Source organism: Aulostomus chinensis, chromosome 1 (assembly GCF_037954235.1).
Source record: "Aulostomus chinensis isolate RoL2024-O1b breed Wild chromosome 1, RoL_Achi_v1.0, whole genome shotgun sequence".
Classification (NCBI taxonomy): Eukaryota; Metazoa; Chordata; class Actinopteri; order Syngnathiformes; family Aulostomidae; genus Aulostomus; species Aulostomus chinensis.
In genome coordinates, this window is record NC_141320.1 from 15,157,980 (window position 1) to 15,176,604 (window position 18,625).

The following is an 18,625-nucleotide window of genomic DNA, read 5'->3' on the forward strand; positions in this document are numbered from 1 at the left end:
AGAGGGGATGTAGCTCAGTGGTAGAGCGCATGCTTTGCATGTATGAGGCCCCGGGTTCAATCCCCGGCATCTCCAGCTGGTCCTTTGGAGCCTTCATCTTATCAGCTCAAGTGATCCATAAATGTGACAAAAGTTGATAACAAACTACCAGAAGAGAAACCAGTCTGTTGCATATCAAAGTATTTGTAGCAGGGTCAGTGTGACTGTGAGCCTTCATAGCCAGCGTGAAGGAGCTGGTTTTATCTTTGGAGGGGAAATCCCACACAAAGCTGCTCTCAGGTCCAAATGTGTGTGTCCTCACTCCTCCGTCCTCCTGCTGCCCTCAGAATACAGACACAATTCAACCTGGCAAGTTTGGAGCATAGAAGTGCTCCTGAAGAGATGTGTGTCAGCCCACAGCTGGCTGGTCTTACCTGGAACCTCAAGATGAAACTGCTTCCACAGATGGGAAATGAATCTGATGTTGACTTTTGGACAAATCACCTGTTCATCAGTTCATCATCACTTCCATCCATTTTCTACTGCTTATCTTGTTATAGAAAGGAGTCTATCTGCTGTGTGACTGAGGCAGTTACTGTGAGCTGCTGCATGTCTCAGTGTGTGTGTGTGGGGGGGGGGCTGTGTGTGACTGGTCAGCTGCCAAGGATTATTGATGAGAGCAATCATGATCAGCTCAGAGATCACGGCACAGAAGAAGGAGACTTTTTGATTTTTGGGGGTTCAGTTTCTAAGTCAGACACATCATCACAATTTGAAGTTTTCCTCCAGTAAAAAACAAAACAACACAAAACCAAACAAAAACATGATTTGACTTTTGATGTCTACAATTTTTGGAAATTGTGAGTCCAACAAGCAGGAGGCTGTTTGAGCTTGGAAACTGTGAAGCATCACCAGTAACTGCTGGTTAATTTACAGGTGTTTCCTCCAAAAAGTTTAAAATGAATTCAATGCTGAATCCCTCGTCGTCATCACTGAGCTGCAGAATTGGTCCATGCAGGAGGCTGAGCAGGTCTTCCTCTCTGGTCCAGTGTCTCAGCACAGGTCAGAGTAGAGAACTAAAACATGAACACAAATCTTTATCAGCTGTTTACTGATATCAGTGACTACCTTCAAGTAAGAGTGTTAGTGAATGGACCCTTTTTAAAGTTTATGTTATAATGTTTGAAAAATGATGCTCACAAAAACACAATAAAAGTGTTTGTGGTAAAATGATTCCAGTGGATTTTATTGCCATTTTAAGAGTTCAAGCGTATTTTGATGACATTGTTTGATATCATGACTCACAGTTACTTTAGCAGGACCATCGGGACATGAAATCTTCCTCATCATCCCATATCGACCCTCAACCCCTCACACAGAACCAGGAGCCCTCAACTGAAGGAACCTTTAAAACTGAGAAGTTGGACAGAAAGCAGTATTTTGGTGGAACGAACCTTTAAAACTATAAATTAGAAAGTATTTTGGTGGAATGAACCTTTAAAACTATAAATTAGAAAGTATTTTGGTGGAATGAACCTTTAAAACTATAAATTAGAAAGTATTTTGGTGGAACGAACCTTTAAAACTATAAATTAGAAAGTATTTTGGTGGAACGAACCTTTAAAACTATAAATTAGAAAGTATTTTGGCGGAATGAACCTTTAAAACTATAAAAAAAAGTATTTAGGAGGAATTGGAATAAACCTTTTATACAGTTGTCAGAAATTAAAGGACAGGAGGTAGTATTTTGGTGGAATAAACCTTTAATACTACAGTGAGAAAGGAGTCATTTGCTATCATCTAATTCGATAGGTGGCGCTGTCACCAAAAAACAAAAGTCCAACAAATGCATTTTATCATCCAATTCAGTAGGGGGTGCTGTGGGGTCCTGGAACTGCAGCTCTCTGGTGCTGATGTGGGGTCCTGGAACTGTAGCTCTCTGGTGCTGCAGGATCTCCTCTTGAAAAGCCTCACAGTTCAGAGTCGTTCCAGAATCTGGGAGCAGAAACCAAAGTCTCCTACGACGAGGATGGGATTGGAACCCACGCCTGCAGAGCTCAATGGATCAGCAGTCCATCACCTTAACCATTCGGCCACCTCGTCTCCTGACCACCATGAGGTGCTGCTTTCTCTGAGCCTTTGAAACAGCTGAACTCTTTGGAGCCCATTTGTCAGAAATGGACCCAGCAGGAGCCACTGAACACAACTCTGACATCATCAGGCTTCTTCCCAGCAGCTTGGTGCTCCAGAAGGAAGAATCCAGACCATCGCTACATCATCAGAGTGAACACCAGCTGATGTTGACCAGTTTAACAAGCCTTTGACTGCTAAATGACATCCAAGCTCAGATTCTCTTGTCCTGATAGAACAAGTCAATGTTGAAGAAGATGAGAGCACCAGTCTCTTTCATCCAATGCTGGAACAGCGTTAGACTGAAGGTCTGAAGGTCCCTGGTCTGGTCCAGGTTTCAACAGGGGACCAGCATCAGCCAGCATTTAAATGTGGACAACAGTGGAGGTGAAGCCCACATCAAGGAAACAAGCCTCCTATCACTGTCCTGTGCTGAGTTTCTTTAAAAAAAAGTGAGACAAACTCAAGAGTTTCTGTTTCCTGTGTTGGACTTTGGCTCAGAGAATCAGAGCCAATCAAAAGCTTGTTGGTCTTGGATGCTGGTCATCAGGAGCAATGAGGGGCTCAGTGTCTTGCTCAAGGACACTTCAACATGGTCACCAGCTGAAGTGAGAACTGAACCAGCAACTCTGCTAGACGGCCACTCTGCCTCCAGGCCGTGCCCCCTAACCTGAATCATCATGATGTCATTATTTGTTGCTTTAATTCACCAAATGTGTGACGTGGTGAGTTTGTCAGGAGTTTAAAGACCAAAGTTGTGAGCACACAGAGAAGTAAACCTGTCAAAGCTGCTTCACTTGATGAGTGAAACTGAGGAACTGATAGAAGAGCAACAAAGAAAATGGAGTCAGAAGGTCGTCTTCTTCACCGCTCAGTCACAACACTGACACACACACACACACACACACACACACACACACACACACACACACAAATAGTTTGTCTTTGAGAGAGGCCAAAAAATGTTTGACTGTGCTGACATGAACTTTCATTGTCTAATTTCAGTCTCCTACAAAAGTGTGTGAATGTGGTCGTTGTGGCCGAGTGGTGAAGGCGATGGACTAGAAATCCATTGGGGTCTCCCTGCTCAGGTTGGAGTCCTGCCAACAACGTTGAACTGTTGACAATTTAAAATTGACTCATTTTTCCTCCACACTGTCCTTCATCACAGCATTTAACATCAGGACTGCTCCCAGATCAGCTCCATGACCTCATCCCTGCACCAGAGTACCGCCCAAGTTCATCAAAAACGGCCAAGCATAAATATATAATATGTATATAATGTGAACACACCTGTACAGGTGCGTTAACGTGCTTAATAATAGAGAATGAATGAAGTTTTTCAGAGTGGAGTGCAGTATCACAGTCAGGCCAGCAGGTGGGGCTTTCTTTGGTGCTGTCGACCTAATTGCGGTGTCTGTGCTCTGCCAGCAGAGGTCGTGCTTCCCCACCAATCTTCTAGGGTGTCTGAGTGGTGCCGCCATGTTTAGGTCGTAGCAGGAGGACGTAGGTTTCCGCTTGGCAATTTGGATGTAGCGAAAGTCACGTTATGAATGGAGGGCTGAGTTGGAGCAGAGGGGGCAGGATCCTGGGGGTGGACTGTCTTTAGGGGGCTGAGGTGTCTGGTGGTCTTGGTGGACCCTCTGCATCTCAAGCTGAGACCACAGAGTCCTGTGTTCTTGAGTCATTGTTTATAGTCTCTGTTGTTGGAGAGCTCAGTGTGGTCCCTGATGGTCTAGTGGCTAGGATTCGGCGCTCTCACCGCTGCGGACCGGGTTCGATTCCCGGTCAGGGAATGAGTTATTTAGAGGTTGAGGGAGAGGTGGTCAGGTGGTCCACATGATGGTGGAGGTGATGAACTGTGAATCCATCATGGCTCCACTCTCACCCCCATTGTAGTGTTCTTGGTTCACTCTGCCATGGCCCCATGTTGAAGGGTGACTGTCTCATTCAGGTTCAACCCTTTGCTAGACTCTATTAAGTCACTGACTCCCAAACTCTGTCATCCTCCTTAGTAGCTTTGGTTATTGATGATCTGCAATGGTTCGTGGGGGTGGAGCCTATCCCAGCAGCCCTCAGGTGAGGGGCGGGGTTTATCCTGGACAGGTCACCAGTCCATGGCAGGGCCAACACATAGAGACAGATTGATTATAAAAATGTTCATCCCCAGTTTGAAGTTAGAGACAGGATTTAAGTCTGGAAGGTTTTTGTCTTCAATTTAATTCAAAGTGTTGGAAACTGTTTCTAACAAACTCTGCTGTTCAACAGTCAAAATGTTTTCTAACCAAGCTGAATGCTCTCATATACTTTTTAAAGTTGAGTTTCTCTCACGTCCTCCTGAGATCAAAGACAGAATTCTAGGTACAAATAAATACACTATCAAAGCCCCCTGATGACATCATCATCAATTCTGACTTTGATCTGGAGGCTCTTGCTTTCTTGCTTCAAATAAAAAACGTTGTTCCAGGGAAAAGTCTGCACACACACACACACACACACACACACACACACACACACACACACACACACACACACACACACACACAGCCTGTCTTCAGTATAAAATGGTCTGTCACGTTCTCTCACGTTGGAAGATTTCTCTGACTCCATTGTGAATACAGAGATTCTTCATCTGCCACCTGAGTCTTGATCCACTGATTCCTCTGATCCACCTCTTTCTGCTCCAACAAGGCTGACATGGATCAGGTGGGTCCATGTCAGCCAATCAGGAGGTTTCTCCTCTCAGTTAATTTTCTTCATCCCAGTTTAGATTGATTCTTCTCAGCCTGATGAAGGAGCATCTGATCAGGTGTTTGGCTGCTTGTTGGTTGTAATTCCATAGATTTTAATCTCAGATGTTATAGAATTAATAAGAACATCTTAAAGACCTTTGTCCAACACTTGAAACTCTCCTGTCTGTCCAGGCCCAACTGGCCTTTGGTAGTGAGGTGGTGGATGCATGTGAATGAAATGAGGCTGGTGTTGCTGTGAGGAGCCACTAGAGGGAGACACCTGTCGTTCCTCCCAGCTGACAATGAGGCTTCACAGCTGCATTTGAAGCTGTCCTTTATTGGTCCCAACTGTCTTGAGCTCAGGGGCCAAACTCACCAACAACACTTCCTCCTGGTCATGTGGTCTGTTTGTCAGGAGATTCCCAATCCAAAGTTGTTGACACACAAGAGAAGAAAACACGTCAAAGTTTGTTCATTTTTATGAATCAAACTGAAAATGAACAGAAGAGTGACCGTGAAAATGGATTCAAAAATAATAAATAATCATGAATAATGAATAAATACTCAGAATTTACTGGCATTTGACTGCATTTTGTGGTTAATCAGTCGATGAAAGAGGAACATATATATTCTATACATGTGATGTACGTACGTGGCTGTGGACAAAAGCGTCTGCTCAATGAAATTGTAGGATTGTAGAATTCTATAAATGTAGAATATAATTGTAGAAATGCTCTCTTTCACCACCCCCAACGTCTGTGCCAGGGTCTCTGGCCAGTGGTCAATGGCTCATATCACCTGCCCAGGATGGATCCAGCTTGCTTGTCTTTGTAATTCTGCACTTATTAGAGACCTGGAAACAAAGGAATGCTGAAAAAGAGAAAATAGGACCTCACACAAATGGGCTTGTGACAGAAATTAAGATCATTTTGTGAATATCCATCCTCTTCAAATGTGTGTGTGAATGTGGTCGTTGTGGCTGAGTGGTGAAGGCGATGGACTAGAAATCCATTGGGGTGTCCCTGCTCAGGTTGGAGTCCTGCCAGCAACGTTAAACTGTTGATGTTCTATGTCAGGGTGAACGTCCTACCTGTGCCTGATTCAGTGTGGTGGCTCACACCTGAATTTATCCAAACTAGCTAACTTCTTAACACCAATCTACACAGTTTGAATCATCAAAACCTCAAACTGAAGTAAGAATTTTCAATTCTCTCATCCACAACAATCCTCATCAATAAAATCTGGAAGAAGGAACCTCAGAAAGTCTGCAGGAGAACGTAGACGAGTGCTGCCACCGACCCGTCGTGGGGAGGACCGGTAACGTGGCGACCCCACTTCCCAAAAGAAGCCGACCGTCCAGCCCACCCTCATCACCCAATAAGGACCTCGGGGACATCCTGGACTCGGTTGACAGGAAACTAACAAGTTTCGATGCTGGACTCTTGTGGAAATCCTCCACAAAGAGCCTCCATGAGTCTCTGGGACTCAGCCAGCAAAAGGTGGCTTCACTGGCCGCTAGAAATCAAGCCCTTCAAGCCTCCAGCCTCCCATCACTGTTTCCTCCCTCTCAAATATGTATCCTGAAATATGGATTTGAGTCTTTAGATGCTGTAACGTCCAAAGATCATATTCTTATTGACCCTCCCCCTTCTTTGTTCCACCATGGAAAGAGGAGAACTCTATTCTAGTTTAGTGGATGAACATAGAGGGACTACTCCTGGATCTCTGTGTTTAACAAACAATTGAGTTAAACATCAGGAGTCATGAGTTTGCTCAAAACTAATGACTTGGACTGAGTTCAATGAGTTCATAGCCAACAATTCTCCATCAGCAAGCACATCCTGCAACAGTGGTGATAAAAACCTTCCTTTTAACAGGCAGGAACGTCGAGCAGATCCAGGATCAGTGGGGACGAGGTTACAAACAAAGGTACCTCAAAACCTCAAAATAATGCTACAGTGATGTCGGAAGAATTGCTCATGATCTCAAAATGATGCGACAGTAATGGAGGAAGAGTTGCTAATAACCTCAAAATAATGCTGCAATGATGTTGTAAAAATTGCTAATGAACTCAAAATGATGCTAACAGTAATGTAGTGATAGTTGCTAATAAACTCAAAGTGATGCTGACAATGATGTAGTAAGAGTTGCTTCGAACCTCAAAATGATGCGACAGTGATGGAGTAAGAATTGCTAATAAACTCAAAATGATGCAAACAGTAATGTAGTGATAGTTGCTATAAACTCAGTGATTCTTTCAGTAATGAAGTGAAAGTTTCGAACAACCTCAAAGTGATGCTGACAGTCATGTAGTAAGAGTTGCTACGAACCTCAAAATAATGCGACAGTGATGTCGTAGGAATTGCTAATGATCTCAAAATGATGCTACAGTGATGTCATAAGAATTGCTAATGAACTCAAAATGATGCTAAGAGTAATGTAGTGATAGTTGCTAATAAAATCAGTGATGCTTTCAGTAATGAAGTGAAAGTTTCGAATAACCTCCAAGTGATGCTGACAGTCATGTAGTGAGAGTTGCTTCGAACCTCAAAATAATGCGACGGTGATGTTGGAAGAATTGCTAATTAACTCAAAATGATGCTAACAGTAATGTAGTGATAGTTGCTCATGATCTCAAAGTGATGCTGAATGAAATGTAGTAAGAATTGCTAATGAACTCAAAATGATGCTAACAGTAATGTAGTGATAGTTGCTAAGAAACTCAGTGAAGCTTACAGTCATGTAGTAAGAGTTGCTACGGACCTCAAAATAATGCGACAGTGATGTCAGAAGAATTGCTAAAGATCTTAAAATGATGCGAAAGTGATTTAGTAAGAATTGCTCATGAACTCAAAATGATGGTAAAAGTAATGTAGTGATAGTTGCTAATAAAGTCAGTCATGCTTACAGTAATGTAGTAAGTGTTTCGAATAACCTCAAAGTGATGCTGACAGTCATGTCGTAAGAGTTGCTACGAACCTCAAAATAATGCGAAAGTAATGTAGTAAAAGTTGCTACGAACCTCAAAATATTGCGACAGTGATGTCGGAAGAATTGCTAATGAACTCAAGATGATGCTAAAAGTAATGTAGTGGTAGTTGCTAATCAAGTCAGTGATGCTTACAGTAATGTAGCAAGTGTTTCGAATAACCTCAAAGTGATGCTGACAGTCATGTAGTAAGAGTTGCTACGAACCTCAAAATATTGCGACAGTGATGTAGGAAGAATTGCTAATGAACTTAAAATGATGCTAACAGTAATGTAGTGATAGTTGCTAATAAACTCAGTGATGCTTACAGTAATGTAGTAAGAGTTTCGAACAACCTCAAAGTGATGGTGACAGTCATTTAGTAAGAGTTGCTAATGAACTCAATTCAATGCTACAGTGATGTTGTGAGAATTGCTGATAAACTCAAAATGATGCTAACAGTAATGTAGTGATAGTTGCTATAAAAATCAAAGTGATGCTGACAGTAATGTAGTAAGAGTTGCTACGAACCTTAAAATAATGCAACAATAATGTAGTAAGAGTTGCTACGAACCTCAAAATAATGTGACAGTGATGTCAGAAGAATTGCTAATGAATTCAAAATGATGCGACAGTGATTTAGTAAGAATTGCTAATGAACTCAAAATGATGCTCACAGTAATGTAGTGAACGTTTCGAAAAACCTCAAAGTGATGCTGACAGTCATGTAGTAAGAGTTGCTACGAACCTCAAAATAATGCGACAGTAATGTAGTAAAAGTTGCTACGAACCTCAAAATAATGTGACAGTGATGTCAGAAGAATTACTAATGATCTCAAAATGATGCGACAGTGATTTAGTAAGAATTGCAAATGAACTCAAAATGATGCTAACAGTAATGGAGTGAACGTTTCGAATAACCTCAAAGTGATGTTGACAGTCATGTACTAAGAGTTGCTACGAACCTCAAAATAATGCGACAGTAATGTAGTTAAAGTTGCTACGAACCTCAAAATAAATACGACAGTGATGTCGGAAGAATTGCGAATGAACTCAAGATGATGCTAACAGTCATGTAGTGATAGTTGCTAAGAAACTCAGTGATGCTTACAGTAATGTAGTAAGAGTTTCGAACAACCTCAAAGTGATGCTGACGGTCATTTAGTAAGGGTTGCTAATGAACTCAATTCAATGCTACAGTGATGTCGTGAGAATTGCTCATGAACTCAAAATGATGCTGACAGTAATCTAGTAAGAGTTGCTACGAACCTTAAAATAATGCAACAATAATGCAGTAAGAGTTGCTACGAACCTCAATATAAGGTGACAGTGATGTAGTAAGAATTGCTAATGAACTCACAATGATGCTAACAGTAATGGAGTGAATGTTTCGAATAACCTCAAAGTGATGCTGACAGTAATGTAGTAAGAGTTGCTACGAACCTTAAAATAATGTGACAGTGATGTCAGAAGAATTGCTAATGATCTCAAAATGATGCAACAGTGATGTAGTAAGAATTGCTAATGAACTCAAAATGATGCGAACAGTAATGGAGTGAAACTTTCGAATAACCTCAAAGTGATGCTTACAGTCATGTAGTAAGAGTTGCTACGAACCTCAAAATAATGCGTCAGTAATGTAGTTGAAGTTGCTACGAACCTCAAAATATTGCAACAGTGATGTCGGAAGAATTGCTAATGAACTCAAGATGATGCAAACAGTCATGTAGTGATAGTTGCTAAGAAACTCAGTGATGCTTACAGTAATGTAGTAAGAGTTTCGAACAACCTCAAAGTGATGCTGACAGTCATTTAGTAAGGGTTGCTAATGAACTCAATTCAATGCTACAGTGATGTCGTGAGAATTGCTCATGAACTCAAAATGATGCTGACAGTAATGTAGTAAGAGTCGCTACGAACCTCAAAATAATGTGACAGTTATGTCAGAAGAATTGCTCATGATCTCAAAATGATGCAACAGTGATGTAGTAAGAATTGTTAATGAACTCAAAATGATGCTAACAGTAATGGAGTGAAACTTTCGAATAACCTAAAAGTGATGCTTACAGTCATGTAGGAAGTGTTGCTACGAACCTCAAAATAATGCGACAGTAATGTAGTAAAAGTTGCTACGAACCTCAAAATGTTGCGACATTGATGTAGTAAGAATTGCTAATGAACTCAAAATGATGCTCACAGTAATGCAGTGAAACTTTCAAATAACCTCAAAGTGATGCTTACAGTCATGTAGTGAGTGTTTCGAATAACCTCAAAGTGATGCTGACAGTCATGTAGTAAGAGTTGCTACGAACCTCAAAATAATGCGAAAGTAATGTAGTAAAAGTTGCTACGAACCTCAAAATATTGCAACAGTGATGTCGGAAGAATTGCTAATGAACTCAAGATGATGCTAACAGTAATGTAGTGGTAGTTGCGAATCAAGTCAGTGATGCTTACAGTAATGTAGTAAGAGTTTCGAACAACCTCAAAGTGATGCTGACAGTCATGTAGTAAGAGTTGCTACGAACCTCAAAATAATGGGACAGTGATGTCGGAAGAATTTCTAATAAACTCAAAATGATGCTAACAGTAATGTAGTGATAGTTGCTAAGAAACTCAGTGATGCATACAGTAATGTAGTAAGAGTTTCGAACAACCTCAAAGTGATGTTGACAGTCATTTAGTAAGAGTTGCTAATGAACTCAATTCAATGCTACAGTGATGTCGTGACAATTGCTCATGAACTCAAAATGATGCTAACAGTCATGTAGTGATAGTTGCTAATAAACTCAAAGTGATGCTGACAGTAATGTAGTAAGAGTTGCTACGAACCTTAAAATAATGCAACAATAATGTAGTAAGAGTTGCTACCAACCTCAAAATAATGTGACAGTGATGTCAGAAGAATTGCTAATGATCTCAAAATGATGCGACAGTGATTTGGTAAGAATTGCGAATGAACTCAAAATGATGCTAACAGTAATGGAGTGAACTTTTCGAATAACCTCAAAGTGATGCTGACAGTCATGTACTAAGAGTTGTTACGAACCTCAAAATAATGCGACAGTAATGTAGTTAAAGTTGCGACGAACCTAAAAATATTGCGACAGTGATGTCGGAAGAATTGCTAATGAACTCAAGATGATGCTAACAGTGATGTAGTGATAATTGCTAAGAAACTCAGTGATACTTACAGTAATGTAGTAAGAATTTTGAAGAACCTCAAAGTGATGCTGACAGTCATTTAGTAAGAGTTGCTAATGAACTCAATTCAATGCTACAGTGATGTCGTGAGAATTGCTGATGAACTCAAAATGATGCTAACAGTAATGAAGTGATAGTTGCTAATAAACTCAAAGTGATGCTGACAGTAATGTAGTAAGAGTTGCTACGAACCTTAAAATAATGCAACAATAATGTAGTAAGAGTTGCTAGGAAACCTCAAAATAATGTGACAGTAATGTAGTAAAAGTTGCTACGAACCTCAAAATAATGCGACAGTGATGTCAGAAGAATTGCTAAAGATCTTAAAATGATGCGACAGTGATGTAGTAAGAATTGCTAATGAACTCAAGATGATGCTAACAGTAATGTAGTGATAGTTGCTAATAAACTCAAAGTGATGCTGACAGTAATGTAGGAAGAGTTGCTACGAACCTTAAAATAATGCAACAATAATGTAGTAAGAGTTGCTACGAACCTCAAAATAATGTGACAGTGATGTAGTAAGAATTGCTAATGAACTCAAAATGATGCTAACAGTAATGGAGTGAATGTTTCAGATAACCTCAAAGTGATGCTGACAGTAATGTACTAAGAGTTGCTACAAACCTTAAAATAATGCAACAATAATGTACTAAGAGTTGCTACGAACCTCAAAATAATGTGACAGTGATGTCAGAAGAATTGCTAATGATGTCAAAATGATGCTACAATGATGTAGTAAGAATTGTTAATGAACTCAAAATGATGCTAACAGTAATGGAGTGAAACTTTCGAATAACCTCAAAGTGATGCTGACAGTCATGTAGGAAGTTTTGCTACGAACCTCAAAATAATGCGACGGTAATGTAGTAAAAGTTGCTACGAACCTCAAAATATTGCGACAGTGATGTCGGAAGAATTGCTAATGAACTCAAAATGATGCTAACAGTAATGTAGTGATAGTTGCTAATCAACTCAGTGATGCTTACAGTAATTTAGTAAGTGTTTCGAATAACCTCAAAGTGATGCTGACAGTCATGTACGAAGAGTTGCTAATGAACTCAATTCAATGCTACAGTGATGTCGTGAGAATTGCTGATGAACTCAAAATGATGCTAACAGTAATGTAGTGATAGTTGCTATAAAAATCAAAGTGATGCTGACAGTAATGTAGTAAGAGTTGCTTCGAATCTTAAAATAATGCAACAATAATGTAGTAAGAGTTGCTACGAACCTCCAAATAATGCGACAGTGATGTCAGAAGAATTGCAAATGATCTCAAAATGATGCGACAGTGATTTAGTAAGAATTGCTCATGAACTCAAAATGATGCTTAAAGTAATGTAGTGATAGTTGCTAATAAACTCAAAATGATGCTAACAGTAATGTAGTGATAGTTGCTAATAAACTCAAAGTAATGCTGACAGTCATGTAGAAAGAGTTGCTACGAACCTTAAAATAATGTGACAGTGATTTCAGAAGAATAGCTAAAGATCCCAAAATGATGCTGACTGTGATGTCGGAAGAATTGCTAATGAACTCAAGATGATGCTAACAGTAATGTAGTAAGTTTTTCGAATAACCTCAAAGTGATGCTGACAGTCATGTACTAAGAGTTGCTACGAACCTCAAAATAATGCGAAAGTAATGTAGTTAAAGTTGCAACGAACCTAAAAATATTGCGACAGTGATGTCAGAAGAATTGCTAATGATCTCAAAATGTTGCGACAGTGATGTAGTAAGAATTGCTAATGAACTCAAAATGATGCTAAAAGTAATGCAGTGAAACTTTCAAATAACCTCAAAGTGATCCTGACAGTCATGTAGTAAGAGTTGCTACGAACCTCAAAATAATGCGACAGTAATGTAGTAAAAGTTGCTACGAACGTCAAAATATTGCGACAGTGATGTCGGAAGAATTGCTAATAAACTCAAAATGATGCGAACAGTAATGTAGTGATAGTTGCTAATCAACTCAGTGATGCTTACAGTAATGTAGTAAGTGTTTCGAATAACCTCAAAGTGATGGTGACAGTCATGTAGGAAGAGTTGCTACGAACCTCAAAATAATGTGACAGTGATGTCAGAAGAATTGCTAATGATCTCAAAATGATGCGACATTGATGTCGGAAGAATTGCTAATAAATTAAAAATGATGCTAACAGTAATGTAGTGATAGTTGCTAAGAAACTCAGTGATGCTTACAGTAATGTAGTAAGAGTTTCGAACAACCTCAAAGTGATGCTGACAGTCATTTAGTAAGAGTTGCTAATGAACTCAATTCAATGCGAATGTGATGTCGTGAGAATTGCTGATAAACTCAAAATGATGCAAACAGTAATGTAGTAAGAGTTGCTACGAACCTTAAAATAATGCAACAATAATGTAGTAAGAGTTGCTACGAACCCCAAAATAATGTGACAGTGATGTCAGAAGAATTGCTAATGAACTTAAAATGATGCGACAGTGATTTAGTAAGAATTGCTAATGAACTCAAAATGATGCTAACAGTTATGGAGTGAACGTTTCGAATAACCTCAAAGTGATGCTGACAGTCATATACTAAGAGTTGCTACGAACCTCAAAATAATGCGAAAGTAATGTAGTTAAAGTTGCTACGAACCTAAAAATATTGCGACAGTGATGTCGGAAGAATTGCTAATGAACTTAAGATGATGCTAACAGTCATGTAGTGATAGTTGCAAAGAAACTCAGTGATGCTTACAGTAATGTAGTAAGAGTTTCGAACAACCTCAAAGTGATGATGAAAGTCATTTAGTAAGAGTTGCTAATGAACTCAATTCAATGCTACAGTGATGTCGTGAGAATTGCTCATGAACTCAAAATGATGCTGACAGTAATCTAGTAAGAGTTGCTACGAACCTTAAAATAATGCAACAATAATGTAGTAAGAGTTGCTACGAACCTCAATATAAGGTGACAGTGATGTAGTAAGAATTGCTAATGAACTCAAAATGATGCTAACAGTAATGGAGTGAATGTTTCGAATAACCTCAAAGTGATGCTGACAGTAATGTAGTAAGAGTTGCTAGGAACCTTAAAATAATGCAACAATAATGTACTAAGAGTTGCTACGAACCTAAAAATAATGTGACAGTGATGTCAGAAGAATTGCTAATGATCTCAAAATGTTGCGACAGTGATGTAGTAAGAAATGCTAATGAACTCAAAATGATGCTAACAGTAATGCAGTGAAACTTTCAAATAACCTCAAAGTGATGCTTACAGTAATGTAGTAAGTGTTTCGAATAACCTCAAAGTGATGCTTACAGTAATGTAGTAAGAGTTGCTACGAACCTCAAAATGATGCGACAGTGATGTCGGAAGAATTGCTAATGAACTCAAGATGATGCTAAAAGTAATGTAGTGATAGTTGCTAAGAAACTCAGTGATGCTTACAGTAATGTAGTAAGTGTTTTGAATAACCTCAAAGTGATGGTGACAGTCATTAGGAAGAGTTGCTACGAACCTCAAAATAATGCGACAGTGATGTCAGAAGAATTGCTAAAGATCTTAAAATGATGCGACAGTGATGTAGTAAGAATTGCTCATGAACTTAAAATGATGCTAACAGTACTGTAGTGATAGTTGCTAATCAAGTCAGTGATGCTTACAGTAATGTAGTAATTGTTTCGAATAACCTCTAAGTGATGCTGACAGTAATGTAGTAAGAGTTGCTACGAACCTCAAAATAATGCGACAGTAATATAGTAAAAGTTGCTACGAACCTCAAAATATTGCGACAGTGATGTCGGAAGAATTGCTAATGAACTTAAAATGATGCTAACAGTAATGTAGTGATAGTTGCTAATCAACTCAGTGATGCTTACAGTAATGTAGTAAGTGTTTCGAATAACCTCAAAGTGATGGTGACAGTCATGTAGGAAGAGTTGCTACGAACCTCAAAATAATGTGACTGTGATGTCGGAAGAATTGCTAATGAACTCAAGATGATGCTAACAGTAATGGAGTGAAACTTTCGAATAACCTCTAAGTGATGCAAACAGTAATGTAGTGATAGTTGCTAATGAACTCAAAATGATGCGACAGTGATTTAGTAAGAATTGCTAATGAACTCAAAATGATGCTAACAGTAATGGAGTGAATGTTTCGAATAACCTCAAAGTGATGCTGACAGTCATGTACAAAGAGTTGCTACGAACCTCAAAATAATGCGACAGTAATGTAGTTAAAGTTGCTACGAACCTCAAAATATTGCGACAGTGATGTCGGAAGAATTGCTAATGAACTCAAGATGATGCTAACAGTCATGTAGTGATAGTTGCTAAGAAACTCAGTGATGCTTACAGTAATGTAGTAAGAGTTTCGAACAACCTCAAAGTGATGCTGACAGTCATTTAGTAAGAGTTGCTAATGAACTCAATTCAATGCTACAGTGATGTCGTGAGAATTGCTCATGAACTCAAAATGATGCTGACAGTAATCTAGTAAGAGTTGCTACGAACCTTAAAATAATGCAACAATAATGCAGTAAGAGTTGCTACGAACCTCAATATAAGGTGACAGTGATGTAGTAAGAATTGCTAATGAACTCACAATGATGCTAACAGTAATGGAGTGAATGTTTCGAATAACCTCAAAGTGATGCTGACAGTAATGTAGTAAGAGTTGCTACGAACCTTAAAATAATGCAACAATAATGTACTAAGAGTTGCTACGAACCTCAAAATAATGTGACAGTGATGTCAGAAGAATTGCTAATGATCTCAAAATGTTGCGACAGTGATGTAGTAAGAATTGCTAATGAACTCAAAATGATGCTAACAGTAATGCAGTGAAACTTTCAAATAACCTCAAAGTGATGCTTACAGTAATGTAGTAAGTGTTTCGAATAACCTCAAAGTGATGGTGACAGTCATGTAGGAAGAGTTGCTACGAACCTCAAAATAATGCGACAGTGATGTCGGAAGAATTGCTGATGATCTAAAAATGATGCGACAGTGATGTCGGAAGAATTGCTAAAGATCTCAAAATGATGCGACAGTGATGTCGGAAGAATTGCTAATGAACTCAAGATGATGCTAAAGGTAATGTAGTAAGTTTTTCGAATAACCTCAAAGTGATGCTTACAGTAATGTAGTAAGAGTTGCTACGAACCTCAAAATAATGCGACAGTGATGTCAGAAGAATTGCTAAAGATCTTAAAATGATGCGACAGTGACGTAGTAAGAATTGCTAATGAACTCAAGATGATGCTAACAGTAATGTAGTGATAGTTGCTAAGAAACTCATTGATGCTTACAGTAATGTAGTAAGAGTTTCGAACAACCTCAAAGTGATGCTGACAGTCATTTAGTAAGAGTCGCTAATTAACTCAGTTAATGCTACTGTGATGTCGTGAGAATTGCTCAACAACTCAAAATGATGCAAACAGTAATGTAGTGATAGTTGCTAATAAACTCAAAGTGATGCTGACAGTAATGTAGGAAGAGTTGCTACGAACCTTAAAATAATGCAACAATAATGTAGTAAGAGTTGCTACGAACCTCAAAATAATGTGACAGTGATGTAGTAAGAATTGCTAATGAACTCAAAATGATGCTAACAGTAATGGAGTGAATGTTTCAGATAACCTCAAAGTGATGCTGACAGTAATGTACTAAGAGTTGCTACAAACCTTAAAATAATGCAACAATAATGTACTAAGAGTTGCTACGAACCTCAAAATAATGTGACAGTGATGTCAGAAGAATTGCTAATGATCTCCAAATGATGCAACAGTGATGTAGTAAGAATTGTTAATGAACTCAAAATGATGCTAACAGTAATGGAGTGAAACTTTCGAATAACCTCAAAGTGATGCTGACAGTCATGTAGTAAGTGTTGCTACGAACCTCAAAATAATGCGACGGTAATGTAGTAAAAGTTGCTACGAACCTCAAAATATTGCGACAGTGATGTCGGAAGAATTGCTAATGAACTCAAAATGATGCTAACAGTAATGTAGTGATAGTTGCTAATCAACTCAGTGATGCTTACAGTAATTTAGTAAGTGTTTCGAATAACCTCAAAGTGATGCTGACAGTCATGTACTAAGAGTTGCTAATGAACTCAATTCAATGCTACAGTGATGTCGTGAGAATTGCTGATAAACTCAAAATGATGCTAACAGTAATGTAGTGATAGTTGCTATAAAAATCAAAGTGATGCTGACAGTAATGTAGTAAGAGTTGCTTCGAATCTTAAAATAATGCAACAATAATGTAGTAAGAGTTGCTACGAACCTCAAAATAATGCGACAGTGATGTCAGAAGAATTGCTAATGATCTCAAAATGATGCGACAGTGATTTAGTAAGAATTGCTCATGAACTCAAAATGATGCTAAAAGTAATGTAGTGATAGTTGCTAATAAACTCAAAATGATGCTAACAGTAATGTAGTGATAGTTGCTAATAAACTCAAAGTAATGCTGACAGTCATGTAGTAAGAGTTGCTACGAACCTTAAAATAATGTGACAGTGATTTCAGAAGAATAGCTAAAGATCCCAAAATGATGCTGACAGTGATGTCGGAAGAATTGCTAATGAACTCAAGATGATGCTAACAGTAATGTAGTAAGTTTTTCGAATAACCTCAAAGTGATGCTGACAGTCATGTACTAAGAGTTGCTACGAACCTCAAAATAATGCGACAGTAATGTAGTAAAAGTTGCTACGAACGTCAAAATATTGCGACAGTGATGTCGGAAGAATTGCTAATAAACTCAAAATGATGCTAACAGTAATGTAGTGATAGTTGCTAATCAACTCAGTGATGCTTACAGTAATGTAGTAAGTGTTTCGAATAACCTCAAAGTGATGGTGACAGTCATGTAGGAAGAGTTGCGACGAACCTCAAAATAATGTGACAGTGATGTCAGAAGAATTGCTAATGATCTCAAAATGATGCGACATTGATGTCGGAAGAATTGCTAATAAAGTCAAAATGATGCTAACAGTAATGTAGTGATAGTTGCTAAGAAACTCAGTGATGCTTACAGTAATGTAGTAAGAGTTTCGAACAACCTCAAAGTGGTGCTGACAGTCATTTAGTAAGAGTTGCTAATGAACGCAATTCAATGCTAATGTGATGTCGTGAGAATTGCTGATAAACTCAAAATGATGCAAACAGTAATGTAGTGATAGTTGCTAATAAACTCAAAGTGATGCTGACAGTAATGTAGTAAGAGTTGCTTCGAATCTTAAAATAATGCAACAATAATGTAGTAAGAGTTGCTACGAACCTCAAAATAATGCGACAGTGATGTCAGAAGAATTGCTAATGATCTCAAAATGATGCGACAGTGATTTAGTAAGAATTGCTCATGAACTCAAAATGATGCTAAAAGTAATGTAGTGATAGTTGCTAATAAACTCAAAATGATGCTAACAGTAATGTAGTGATAGTTGCTAATAAACTCAAAGTAATGCTGACAGTCATGTAGTAAGAGTTGCTACGAACCTTAAAATAATGTGACAGTGATTTCAGAAGAATAGCTAAAGATCCCAAAATGATGCTGACAGTGATGTCGGAAGAATTGCTAATGAACTCAAGATGATGCTAACAGTAATGTAGTAAGTTTTTCGAATA

General features: G+C 38.7%; 1 non-coding gene across 1 annotated transcript; it reads left to right on the top strand.

Moving 5' to 3' along the window:
- The first annotated feature begins 3 nt into the window (after positions 1-3).
- trnaa-ugc (transfer RNA alanine (anticodon UGC)) lies at positions 4-75 on the top strand. The gene has a single exon. It is a non-coding gene; the product is annotated as a tRNA-Ala (tRNA).
- Positions 76-18,625: the final 18,550 nt, after the last annotated feature.